Source organism: Mustelus asterias, chromosome 12 (genome assembly GCF_964213995.1).
Source record: "Mustelus asterias chromosome 12, sMusAst1.hap1.1, whole genome shotgun sequence".
Taxonomy (NCBI): Eukaryota; Metazoa; Chordata; class Chondrichthyes; order Carcharhiniformes; family Triakidae; genus Mustelus; species Mustelus asterias.
This window is the reverse complement of record NC_135812.1, coordinates 93228051-93241190: the sequence shown is the minus strand read 5'-3', so window position 1 is coordinate 93241190 and position 13140 is coordinate 93228051. Positions and strand designations below refer to the sequence as shown.

The following is a 13140-nucleotide window of genomic DNA, read 5'->3' as shown; positions in this document are numbered from 1 at the left end:
CAAGAACGACAGTGCAAAAGCCAGCCGCTCTTAAATCTACAATCTAATAAAGCTTGTAGCATTTGACAATCTCTTGTTGGGACCGGAGTCAAAAATGTGAAGCAGGCCAGATTAGACACAAAATCAAGCACTTTGAACTATAAATAACGATGCTTAGTTTCTCCGACAATTGACTTTGAGGTTCTGAACACAGAAAGGAGTACAATCATTCTAGGCAGCAATATTTGGTATTTTCACATCAGGTTTATTTCCTAGTCTCCAGCAAACAATGGAAACCCCTTCTGGGTGCAATGCCAGAAGGGAGCACATGAAAGATGTGATCACTTCAGGTTTCCACAGTAGCGCTGGCTGTTTCTGGAAGTTGAACTGGATTGATGTTGCAGCTACAACACTAGTGCAATTAATGAAATTGTCCTGCTCTTTCCAGTTGTGCCAGGATAGTCACTGGCACAGGACTTGCTTAGGTTTTGTTGGGAGGATTGCAGGGTAGGATGGGGGGAATTGAATGTTATTAGCAGATTGCTGGAATGTCTCTCCTGCCCTTTGCTCTCCATGGCAACGAAAACACCCACTTTGTGCACTCTGGTGTTAAGCCTCTGCATCTTGCGCTGTGAACAACACATTTCTGAAGCAGAGAATCTTATCAGCCAACACAGGCTTGGTACCAGCACTATTACAGCTCCATTGTTCATATAGGTCAAAATCTATTGAAGGCAAAGGGTTCATTCATTGTTACTCACAGACTAGGCTGTCAGTATGTTTATATGCACTGGATAGCCTGGCTCATTTTTCAACACCAAAGCAGCTTCATCACATAATGACATGGGCACATTTAAAGTTCATTCTTCCCCAAGAAAGATTTCTCATCTCTTGATTAACAAAGAATAAAGATTTTTTAAAGCTATATCAGAACATTTTTAGCAGCCACACAGGAACTTTACAAAATGGTTAGTCACACCGGAGTAATTAAGCATGTCACCTTTAAGAATAAATATCACTGAGCACTCATAATATAGCCTGAAGTAGATGATTTTTGGGTTACACACGTGTTTATCTTATAGCAATTGTGATTTCTCTCCTTTCCGCACACAGGACAAGTGGGTATCCTTTGATGGACTGTTGGTCCCACACAGGATTAATTTTCTCCCAGTTTCCCCTTGTAGCGAGGATCATGTTAAACTGATGGTAGCTCAAGAGTGAGTAACAGAGACCCCAGTTTGATCTGCAGTCTGTGCTGACTCAGGGCTGCAGCACAAGTGTTATAATTGCCCTCAGATTATAGGAATGGAAGATCAACTAGTACACCTATTCCTGATCACCCACTCCCACTGCCCCCCCCCCCCCCCCCGACCCTACTGTAGCCCGACACCTTCTGGAGATGCACAAAACCAGGTTTCACTATGGTGTATCCAGGGACAAAAATAGCCTGTCAAATCTAACTAGACGCAAACGAGTGGTACGGTGGCACAGTGGTTAGCATTGCTGCCTCAAAGTGCCAGGGACCCAGGATCGATTCCCGGCTTGGGTCACTGCCTACGCGGAGTCTACCCATTCTCCCTGTGTCTGTGTGGGTTTCCTCCAGGTGCTCTGGTTTCCTCCCTGGTTAGGTGCATTGGCCATGCTAAATGCTGCCTTAGTGTACCCGAACAGGCGCCGGATTGTGGCAACTAGGGGTTTTCACAGTAGCTTCATTGCAGTTTTAATGTAAGCCTACATGTGACACTAATAAATTAACTTTACATATGAACACTGTCCACTCGGCATCAGCACCTGTGAAATGTGGGGGGGCGGGGGGTGTTATCAAGGATTAAATGCCTTTAGTAAAGAACAGGGGAAGAGAAAGGTAAAAGGTAGAAATGTAAAGGGAAAAAAAAAGGCAGATAAAACGCTGGTTAAAATAACACAAGTGGGTAAATGGAGATTGGCCAGAAGCACTCAACTCTAGTAGCGCGCCCTCACACTGGACAAGAGCAGCGTGATTTAGAGTACCCACCATCCCGAGTGAGATGCTGTTTTGTTAGAGCCTGTTCATAGACACAAAGTCTGCCTTTGTCTCCGGCGGAAAAAGGAATTTTTTTTTCCAAGGCCTGACCGAGTTTACATGACACTCCAGTACTCTTTGTAAACTCACATTTTCAGAGTGTCGGACAATGAAAACAATCCAGATAGTCACTTGGCATTAGACAGTTGCCTCTCTTAAACAGAGAGAGAGAGAAAAAAAAAGTGCTTGTTGGAAGAAATTTTAATGAGGGGTCAGTGGAGAGGGGAAGCTGGAGGAATACATTGCATCCTGACAGAGGGTCTCTGTCAGGCTTCAAACTGAGAACTCTGAGTCAGTTACAAATGCTTCAAAATAGTCTCTTTTTAAAAAAAAAAATGCCATGGAAAAATAGAGCGCCTATGTCTGCTTCACATGGGAAAGCAGGAAGAAAAGAAAGCCTTCCTCCAGTCTGAAAATCATGGCAGCCAAAGGCATCCCGACATGCTATTTATATTTGCCTTTGAAAACATACTTTGAGGTATAGCCTTGTGATGGCAGCATCTCATTCATGTACAGTGCATTACAGCACTGTCGCCCAGCTAAGCTCTCTAATGTGAATTAATCTTCAGTCAAATCCTTCAAGAATTTGGCTACAGAGAAAAGCATCGAGACCGCACGAAAAGCCCCGACATTCAATTAAGGCAAAAGATGAGGGTGTCAAAAATGCCATTCTCCCTGCTGTAATGTCACTGAACTGTTGCCTCTTTTATACAGTGGCCCAAGTAAGTACCTGAGCTGTATGGTTGGTGTTGTGTTTGTACAGGTTACGGGATTTGAGAGTCCAGATTTTAAACCGGAAAGTCTGGTTGCAAGATCCAACAGATGAGGTAATGATTATTTAAATTGAGTGTTAAAAAACATCTAACTGGGACAAAATGAGCCTGTTCTATTTCCTTCCATGTATAAAAGCCATAAATATTTTTAGCAGTCGAGAGCAAAAAGGATTGCAGTAGAAATATCCCACAAGGCGATGATATGTCAGCCTGCTCACAGATTATTAGTCAGTAAATATGCCAGATGCAATGTCTATTTTCTTCTTTCGGCTCAAGATTTATGACGGCTCCATGCAGCAGAAAAGTATTCATAAAGCGATGTGTGTGGAAAAATGTGTTTTTTTATATAAAACTTTTTTTTGAGTTCCAATACACACTCAGTATCCAAGCAGTCAATATGACTGCTTGCCTGTCAACCCCCGCACGCCACAACAGAGCTCCTATTCTCCTAGTCTTAGTTAATCTGTTCTATGGACTAAAAGCATCTTTGTGTGATCACTGGCCCTTTATCCATTCTCCCCGTCCAAAAACAGGATCTGTCCACAACCTCCAGACATAGCCACAGAGCTACCTGCTCAACCTTGTAGTGAGAGTGTTTAAAGGCTAGACAACTGGGCAGAGATATGACACAAAAGGCAAAAGGTTATTTTAATTGACACGCGTTCCTTAGTTTGATCTATATACACATATATAATATATATTTATATTTTAAAAAAGATTTTTTTGGCCGGGGTTGATAAAATTATTCTGCTTCTTATCATTTTAAATCCTGCTGCATTCTGAACTAATGTCTGATGGAGTATAGAGGTTCAAGATTATTGTCTCTTTTATGCTTTATGTCACAGTAACCCCTCAGCCCTGATGACTAGGTTTAGAACTCTTTTTGATCTGATGGAACATGTATATACATCAAACACTGCAGCTGGAAACAAAGCAGCTTAGGTTTTTTTTTAAAAATGTATCAAACCCTGATCTCCACAAAACCCTGCCTTAAAAGTTACAGAGAACAGAGAGCAGATAAAGAAAGATCTTGAAATTATATTTCTTTACTCATCACGCTTCAGGTGGTATTGTTCAGAGGCAAAAACTAAGCAGTCCCCCATTCTTGTAACCTTGTTGCCAAGAGTGTGGGGCAGAGAAAAGGAAACTTACTTTTCCTTTAAAAAAACACAATTAAAGTGGGGGGGTGGGGCGGGGATAGTCTCAGGTGGGGCAGATGAATGCCAGACCTCCCTTCCTCCCCGCTCTTTGTTTGACATCAATTTGAGGCTCTGGGCTACTTTTAACTCACAGGCCTCATCTCAATACTGCCAACCAGCCATACACCTGGAACCAGGTGGAAAGACGCAGACAACTGGCTGTGGAATATTGGACAGTCTAGAGGCTGTGGGCCCTGGAGTAACACTCCTGCTCCTCTCACCCCACAATCCAGAAGGAAAGAAAAATAGTACAATGGGGAAATAAGATTATTGGTCTGAACTGGTCTTGTATACTTTAAAATGGAACACCAGTAAAATAGGGAAATAAGAATACTGTTCTGAACTCTTTTTGCCTTCTGGGAAGGGCACGATTTGGTTTACCAGGCCTCCCCTTCATTCAGATTAGGTTTCACTGGCCATAGTCACTTCAGTTAGGATATAAAATGCCACAGGAGGTCTTAACAACATCACAAATACTCCATTAGGCTCCAGCTTGAATCAAACAGGAGCACAGCCCCTAAAGGTCCATGCCTAGTCAAGGTGGTCACCAGTAGGAATCATGGACAAAGGTCAGCAAATTTTGCGACTATTATGCCTGTTGAATGCAATGGTTTAAAGTCACCTCCAGGCATCTCATTAGGTCAGAAATGTTCCAAGCTCAATCTATGCAAAAAAACATGTTCAATTTTAATTTAAGCAGGTTTTTCTGGTATTCATTTGTACTGAGTCACAATTTTAAATTAGCTCCTACAGGATATATGTTTTGAGTACTACTTCTTTCTCCCAACCACAAACATAAAACTCAAGCAGGCAGGAGAGATGTTAACATATTATCTAACCTCTTGTCTAAACCAGGGAAAATAAAAATTCCTTCCAATTGTTATATACCTGTTTACATTTAGATGGCAAGGAGAATGGTTTCTAAAAGCAGGAACCCTCTCCATGTAGACTGGAGTTCCTCTCACATTTTACCAGTACTTTTGGTTTAATATTCATATCCACATTTTCCAAATGTGCAATCATGGTACAGATCCTTGCCAGGAAATTATGGACAAGAGCCCATGATTTTCCTTCCACTTCAAATGGGAACAAAATACCCTATGGAGTGTGCACCTGTGATGACTTCCTGAAATGCACAGCCAGCAAGCAAAGCGCTCCACATGGAGCCCAGATTCAAGAAAATCAACCCTTATGACTCGAGCTGGTAACACCTTCCAGATTTAACTCTGGTGAACTGCTGAATTCTGCTCTGTCACAACACACACCATCGCCATCCAAGAGTGCAGCAATTCACTACCAATGCAGCTCTGTAACTGGCCAGCGGGAAGCTAGGTTTGCCAACCCTCTAGGTTAGCACTGCTGCCTCACAGCGCCAGGGACCCGGGTTCAATTCTGGCCTCGAGTCTGCACATTCTCCCCGTGTCTGCGTGGGTTTCCTCCGAGTGCTCCGGTTTCCTCCCACACTCCAAAGATGTGCGGGTTAGGTTGATTGGCCATGCTAAATTAACCCTAGTGTCAGGGGGATTAGCAGGGTAAATATGATGGGTTACGGGAATAGGGCCTGGGTGGGATTGTGATCGGTACAGACTCAATGGGCCAAGTGGCCTCCTTCTGCACTGTAGGATTCTGTGATTGGCCTGGAGCCTCCAGGAATTGAAGATCAATCTCCAGGACACTGCTGTGTACAATCCTGGAGAAAAATCACTGGGACATTTAAAAAGATTGTTTTTCTTTCAATTCTCTTTGCACATTTCTCTTTACCAGATATAAAACTATTGAATATGGAAGGGGAGGTGATGTGGAAGCTGGTTGGCTGACAGTTGAACATCATCCAATTTGGTAATGAGTTTTTGCTTTCCAATTGGCGTAAGAAAGCAATGCATCACAAGGATGGATGAGTTGGCAACTGACGATCGGAACATGGGGGCAAACCAGATGATGAAACCTCCAGGAATACATTTAATCACAGTTGGCAACCATATAAGAAGCATACTAAAAAAAAAAGAACATCTTCTCCTCTTCCCTGTCTGTGCAAGCTCCTGGTTTCCATCCTGGGCTTCCAGGAAATCTTAATTGAGATAAAGAATTTTCCACATTGGGAATCACAGAAACTCCCAGCCAATAACTTGAGGTAATTCACTGGTGAACCTTTGTAACATAACGTTTAGAACAACTGGACTACATAGCATTTGGTTCTGCTGCAGGAATAGCAATTCTATTGTACGTAGCTTCACACGGTCCACTCACATACATCCACTTTATCTTTCCATACAGAAAAATTTAGAATCTAATACTTCAAATGTATAAAGTGCAAAAAGTACAATAAAATCTGTAAATTGCATATGTAACAGACATGCCTTCTATATCAAAAAGATTTTACTCAGGTATGTGATTAGGCTGCATGCAACATTGCTATATATTATCCAACACTCCTATGTAACTTCTCTGTACAGATGCCACATCTACTCATCTCTTGCAATCATATAATACCTCTTGATGTGATGAAAGGTTGGATTTTATTTGCATTATTTTAAGTAACCCTTTAAGTATACCACACAAGATGTCATCATAAATGAATGATTTATTGGGTGTGTACTCAACCAATACACAGTAGGCTTGCTCTGCCTATAAGAAAGGGATATTCAATTCATTAATTAGTAACTCCCTGTTATCATTAGCAAAATGATTCATGGAAATTTCTCAACATGCTTCAAGCACTGGGAGATGCTGTATCAATGCTTGCCTTTCTTTAGTGAAACAAAAGGATTCTCAGCATCAGTTTAGCAAAATGCTGCATGTTTCAAATTGTTAGTTTTAAATATCTTCAGCAATTTCAGATTTTAAACAAAATTGGCCAAAAGAAACAACTACTCAGGTAGATGATAATCATCTGAGGTAGCCATTACAAGAGATAAAAAGAAAGTTTTTCTTAAGCACCAGACATTTGTGCGTGCAAGTAGAAATGGTTGACAATGAGCTAAGTTTATTTATTACTGACACAAGTAGGCTTATGTTAACACTACAATGAAGTTACTGTGAAAGTCCTCTAGTCGCCACACTCCGCTGCCTGTTCGGGTACACTGAGGGAGAATTTAGCATGGCCAATGCACCTAACCAGCACGTCTCCAGTGGGAACTGGAGCACGCGGTGGAAACCCATGCAGATACAGGGAGAACATGTGTGGGTTAGGTTGATTGGCCAGGTTAAAAATTGTCCCTGAGATGTGTAGTTAGAGGGATTAGCGGGTAAATATGTGGGGGTAGGGCTTGGGTGGGATTGTGGTCGGTGCAGACTCGATGGGCCGAATGGCCTCCTTCTGCACTGTAGGGTTTCTATGTTTCTATGTAACATGCAGACTCCGCACAGAAAGTGACCCAAGCCAGGAATCGAACCCAGGTCCCTGGCATTGTGACACAGTAGTGCTAACGACTGTGCCAACCACCTCAACAGCCTTGAAGCTCGTTCTGCCAGCACAGATAGGGTGGAATGGAACCAACCACTTATTCTATTTCTAAGCCCAAATCCTGGTGATGAAGTCATTTGAATGATTGGGGTGGCCTTTCCAGTAGCTGCAAGGGCATTTTAATTGTGCCTGTCCCACTCAACCCTTGTATAAAAAGGTGGAGCAATCCACAGCCACCCTGCTCCGGGTCCCACAAGGCTCAAAATAAAATAAAGATTACTTTCAGTTTCAGAAGGTGTCATTTAGTGACTGGATTTATATTTTGGTGCAGAAACTCTCCAAGCTTTCTCAGATTTAAAGAGTGCTATTTCTATTAAAATATTTCTGCGCACACAAGGATTGTGCAGGTGTTCCATACCTTAATGTCCGGTATTAAATGTTCCTTTAACAAGCAGTTCTTATAAAATACTTCATTCCCTCGGACTTCACCTCAGAGGTCTGGAGGCCTCTTCAATAATTCTTTCCAAGTCATGCTCGGTATCAGCCAAGTCCAGCTGAAGGCAGCACTGTTTCAATGAACTTGCCTTTAAAATGTCACTCATTGAACCTCAATTTAAACACAAATATTATGGAAAAGGAGGCATCCAACAGCCCACTAAGGGGGAACCTGCCAAGATTGGATTGGGTGCAGCAATGCAGTGCCTGTTAAAAGACTACAATTTCAATTCTGCACAAAACGTGAGATTATATCGCCTGTGTTGATTTGCCCAAAGACTCCTGACTTCACACAGAACTGGAAAAACAAGCTTAAACTGCAGTAGATTGAGTGACATTTAAAAATGTTTATTTACCCTGAAAGTGTCAAAATATATTCACCATTGTTTCGAACTCTCAAGTACATTAATCACAACAACTCTTCTTTTAAATAAATGTATAGTTGTGACAAAACAAGTCATTGCTGTAAATAAGTGGGCTCGACCATTACTCGATGAGAAACAGCAGTATCTTTAAGTAAGGGTAAACGTGTTGTTCTGCAATGTTGCCGGAAGCAAAATTACTGCTTTCAAATTTTGCTCCATTATAATACTCTTTCAAGACACAATAGAATGGCCTTGATTACACCCAAGGTCAGCAGGGGATGGATCATAATCATGAAATGTTAACTGTATATTAGGTCATGGAAGCAACTTAATTCTTGCAACTTCTGCCCAACTCCCCCAATAGGAGGACCACCCATGTCATATTTATGTTGCTAAACTCCCTCTAGTTGAGGAGGTTCCATAATATGCTGGAGTTTTGGAACCACTTCATTTGCACTTCAGCACAGACCCCGAGTACTCAAGGGAAATAAATGTGGTTGAGAAAATAGTGTGACCATAAACTCAAATTTCTAACTATAGCAGCACAAAACCAACTGAGTGTCTCAGCAGGCTCTTAACAAAGCTGCTCCTCTGGAAACGCAATGCGAAACAACCTTTGAATTTTGTCCCTCTGCCATTGCAGGCACGAGCACAACTCTTTTGCTGCCAGTGTGAAAAAGCCTGTTCCTGCACAACACTAACATATAAAAGGAAGGCTTACAAACATTTGGATTGGTCGGTATGGACCTCGAGTTCAGTACAGCAATACTATGCTCAGATTTACTCTGAGCCTGTGTGATTTGTTAACAGAATTTAATCGAAGCATTTTATTGAGATTGTCACAAGCAGTTACCTGTGGATATTCACTAGCCACATCCCAGTCCCAGCTTCTGTGAGCATATTTCATTAACCTATTAAAGTGCCAGGTTAAATTATGTCAGTGGCCCAGAGGGCAATCATCTTTTCTTTGCTGACCGAGAGTAACCACTCATGAGGACAGACCTGTACTAAATGTTTTATCCTGATGGAATATCCAATATCAAAAACAAGATTAGTTACCTTTAGGAATGATCAGGATTTCACACCAAAGTTCAGAACACAATTCATTTATGGGCGGACAGTGGCTTTTTTTTGGAACAAAGCTTTGTTGGTTCATGGTCGAAAACTGTCCAGTATAGCATGATGTCAGTTACTTTATAGGTTATAATGGCACAGGCATTTGAAGATGTAACTTAAAATTTACTGACAATTGCCTGTACTTCTGCATTCCAGTTTGTGGCATAACTGTGGGTTAATATTGTTAATAATGTATATATCAGAGAAATTTGATTTAAGATAACAGCACAATTATTCACAATAACATAACAGCACAAGAGTGAAAGGGAAAAACACAACCCAAGGCCAGAATTGAACCCCAATCCCTGGAGCTGTGAGGCAGTGGTGCTAACCACTGTGCCACTTCAAGGTGCTCCAATCCCTTTCACAGTTCAAAGATGTATAGGTTAGATGGATTAGCCATGATAAATGTGTAGGATTATGGGGATAAGGTGGGAGAAGAGGGCCTTGGGTGCTCTGTCAGAGAGAGTTGGTGCAGACTTGATGGGTTGAATGGCCTTCTTCTGCACTGTAGGGATGCTGTGATTCTAAGAACTTTGATGCAGTGAAGCTGAGGATTCCTCTTTTCTGAAAGAGGAAATTCATCCTCCTATTGCCAAAGATCCTCAGAGTGGTCCAATACAATGTGATGTACTAAGCCCATGTTGTGCAAGGTTAATCTGTATCAAGGAGTGGAAACGTTTCAGTCATTGTGTTACCAGATCTCATTTGTGATCCTGGAAAAGCAGGTGGCAGTACACTGGATAAGGATCTGCTGTGGTGATCACCACTTTCCTCCTCAATAAAGAGAAAGGGGAAAAGCTCACTAGTCTACTGATACAAACTCTGTAGCTTCAGACATGACGCCCGATGGTTGAGGGAGCACTTATAGACTCTCTGGAATCACAATGGAACACAGCAGGTAGGATTAAAAAAGGGACATTTGAGGGAAAAAGGTAAATTTTATGATGCTCCATCATTCATCTTTAGTAACTGCACTAAATTAGTGTGACAAATCAGGAGGCACATCAGAAACATATTTCAGAATTGGTTAGTGCTTGAGGGTGTCATTTTAAATATACATAGTGTAATGTTGCCAAACTGAAACACCAACAATAGCCAAGTGTAGAAGTCGTAGAAGAAAACCACAGATATCACTTATTCTGCATTTTGATGGGGGGGGGGGGGGGGGTCCAATAGCATTTTCAGTCACAATTTAAATTAGTAGGGAAAGTGCATATTTCCAATGGCCATTTGTTTTGTGAAGTATAACAGCTGAATTGGAGAGAGTTAAAAGATGCAGTGCCCTTTTAAAACCAGAGTTCAAAAAATGCTGAATCAGCTTACAACCGACTGGCGTTTGATGCTGTGGCTTCATTCAACCCGAATGATGATGGGACAGGAGGGCCTTGTGTCTGCAAGTTGAACGGCGGAGGTTTAAGTTGGGATTGGGGGGGCACGCTTGTATCAAATCACTGACTTCCCACAAGTTGAAACTACACGGTGCGAAACTGACAGGTGCATGTGTGTGAGTGTGTGTGTCCCAGTCCACGGGAGGAGGCAGTGTTCCAACATGCAGAGAGAAAGGCTATTTCACACTTCCACATTACAATGGGTGCAATTGGCTTTAACTGGCAGGGGTGGGGGTGAAATCAGAGGTCCCTTGGTCCAAGAACCTCTTAAAATATCATTCAGAAAAAAAATCTCTACAATCACCCACTGCTTTACCTAGCAAGTGACTTCAATGGGTGACACCAGCTCACGTTAAAACCACTTTTTAAAAATCTATAAACAAGACAAATAAACCATTTTCAAACATCCACGTTCTTATTTATAATAAATGCTAACCTTAGCCCATAAACAGTATCGCATGAATTTTAACTGAAATTAAGCCTGGGAGGAAATTTTTGAAATCATTAAAAAAAGTGAAAACGTCACTGTTTTAAAAGGAGTCAGGACTTCAATACAAAGACTATTTTAAACTATTATATAGCAACGAAAACAAAGGCGACAAAACAGAATCGCTGATTTAAAACTTCTTGTTGCTGTTCTGCAGAGGGGAATCCGGTACAAGTCCACCTGATCCACGGGCTGCTCACGAAACCGAGAGCAAACGGGTTAATTGTGACGCGAGCGATAGTAACCGGCGAGGAAATAGTTAAACGTCGGGAAGCCGCTAAACCCCCCCGCCCCCCCCCCCCAGTTTGAATAATGTCAGGAACGCGCAGCACAATGTAACATATTGTATGTGCATGGGAGCCATAAACTGTCACAATACCCCACTGTAGCATTCACTATTTCAATTAAGCAGTGCTTCATCAAAGGGCCTTTGTAATCCATTAATCTTGAAAGGCAGCAGATAAGGGGTTATTTTAATAAGGTATTGCCCACGTAGATGATCAGCTCCGACAGCTTTTGGCTGATTTGGGGGGGGAAAAAATTCAACTCATTCTCTAAATTACCAATACATTTTTTTTGTACTGAAACACACCTACCTCTGTCCGAACTCCATATCAATATGTAGCTTTTTTTTAAAAATCCACACCATCATAAGTGTGATTAAATCCACATCGCATCCTCTATACATCCCAGGCTTTTCAATACATCATCTGGATATAATATCCTCGGAATCCCATGTATCCCACTCAGTGGCGATGTTAATCCAAAATGACAAGAACATTCCAAAAAGCTTGTAACATATTCCAGGGTTTATCTTGTTGGTTGGGGAGAAGGGGATGGTCTTGCTAATAGCCATCAGCATAGATCCAACTAGGAGCCACACTGCACATCTCCACGGTTCCAGATCATGACATTTTCATTTCCTCCAAGCGAACACAACGCTTCCCCCCTCCAAACGAAAGCGGTTCAAATCCCAATGATCCAAGGAAAGAATCCCATTAACGAGCGAGGTAATTTTTCCACCAACGGAGCCAATACTTCTTGCTGCTGAGCTGTGTGGACTTGGTGATTCCAATAATCTTAAGAGGACACATAATCAATATGTCCCCCCTCCAGCAGTGGACGGTGTACGTACGAAAAGCAAAGGTCAGAATAATGTGTCAGCTTCAAGAGATGAAGGGATCCCACGTATCCAGCCCCATGCTGGTGAAAATTGCTGAGATCCAATAATTCCAGAAACTCCAAGGTTTTTTAATCCCAAAGATAAATCCATAAACGTCCAAATCGAAGTGATCCTTATTGCACATCATTAATGATGTGCACTAGCAGCTTGAAAGCAGTGGGCAGATGTTGCATTGTCTCTGTCCCAGTGAGTAGTAGTATATCCTTTTGCACTGAGTACCATCCCCAGTGCTGCCTGTGCCTTGTCCACAGCACTGCGCTGAGCTGCAGCGACTGGGCGCGACGGTCAACCATACACTGACTATAAAGCGAGGGCGCAACCTAACCTGATGGCTTTCAGCGCCAACGGCCAATCAGCGCCAGCCTGTCCCCGCAGCCAATCAGAGACAAACGAGGGGCGGGACGACAGCTGGCAGCTGGGGCAGATCGGGGCGGCGGGTGCTGGCCCCGCGGAGCCTGCCGGGAGTTGTAGTCCGCTCCGCTCCGCCCCCCTCCATCCCTTTGTCAGCCTGCGCTAGGGGCAAGAGCGGAGAACTACAAAGACCAGCAGGAACCGCGCGTTAAAGCCGCACTGAGCCTTCCTCTGGCTTTCCATTTAAAGCGCCAACCCCCCACAGCCTGGTTCAAGGTGGCTTGTTCAGGCGACGTTCAACAGTGAGGTTTCCCTCTCCCCCCAACTAATAATGGC

The 13140-nt window shown here is 42.6% G+C and overlaps 1 long non-coding RNA gene across 1 annotated transcript in view; it reads right to left on the bottom strand.

Moving 5' to 3' along the window:
* Nucleotides 1-12757, bottom strand: part of LOC144501976 (uncharacterized) — a 275383-nt gene extending 262626 nt beyond the window's left edge. Inside the window, exon 1 of the long non-coding RNA XR_013499230.1 lies at nt 11867-12757. This is a non-coding gene — a long non-coding RNA (uncharacterized LOC144501976). The remainder of the gene's footprint in view (nt 1-11866) is intronic.
* Nucleotides 12758-13140: the final 383 nt, after the last annotated feature.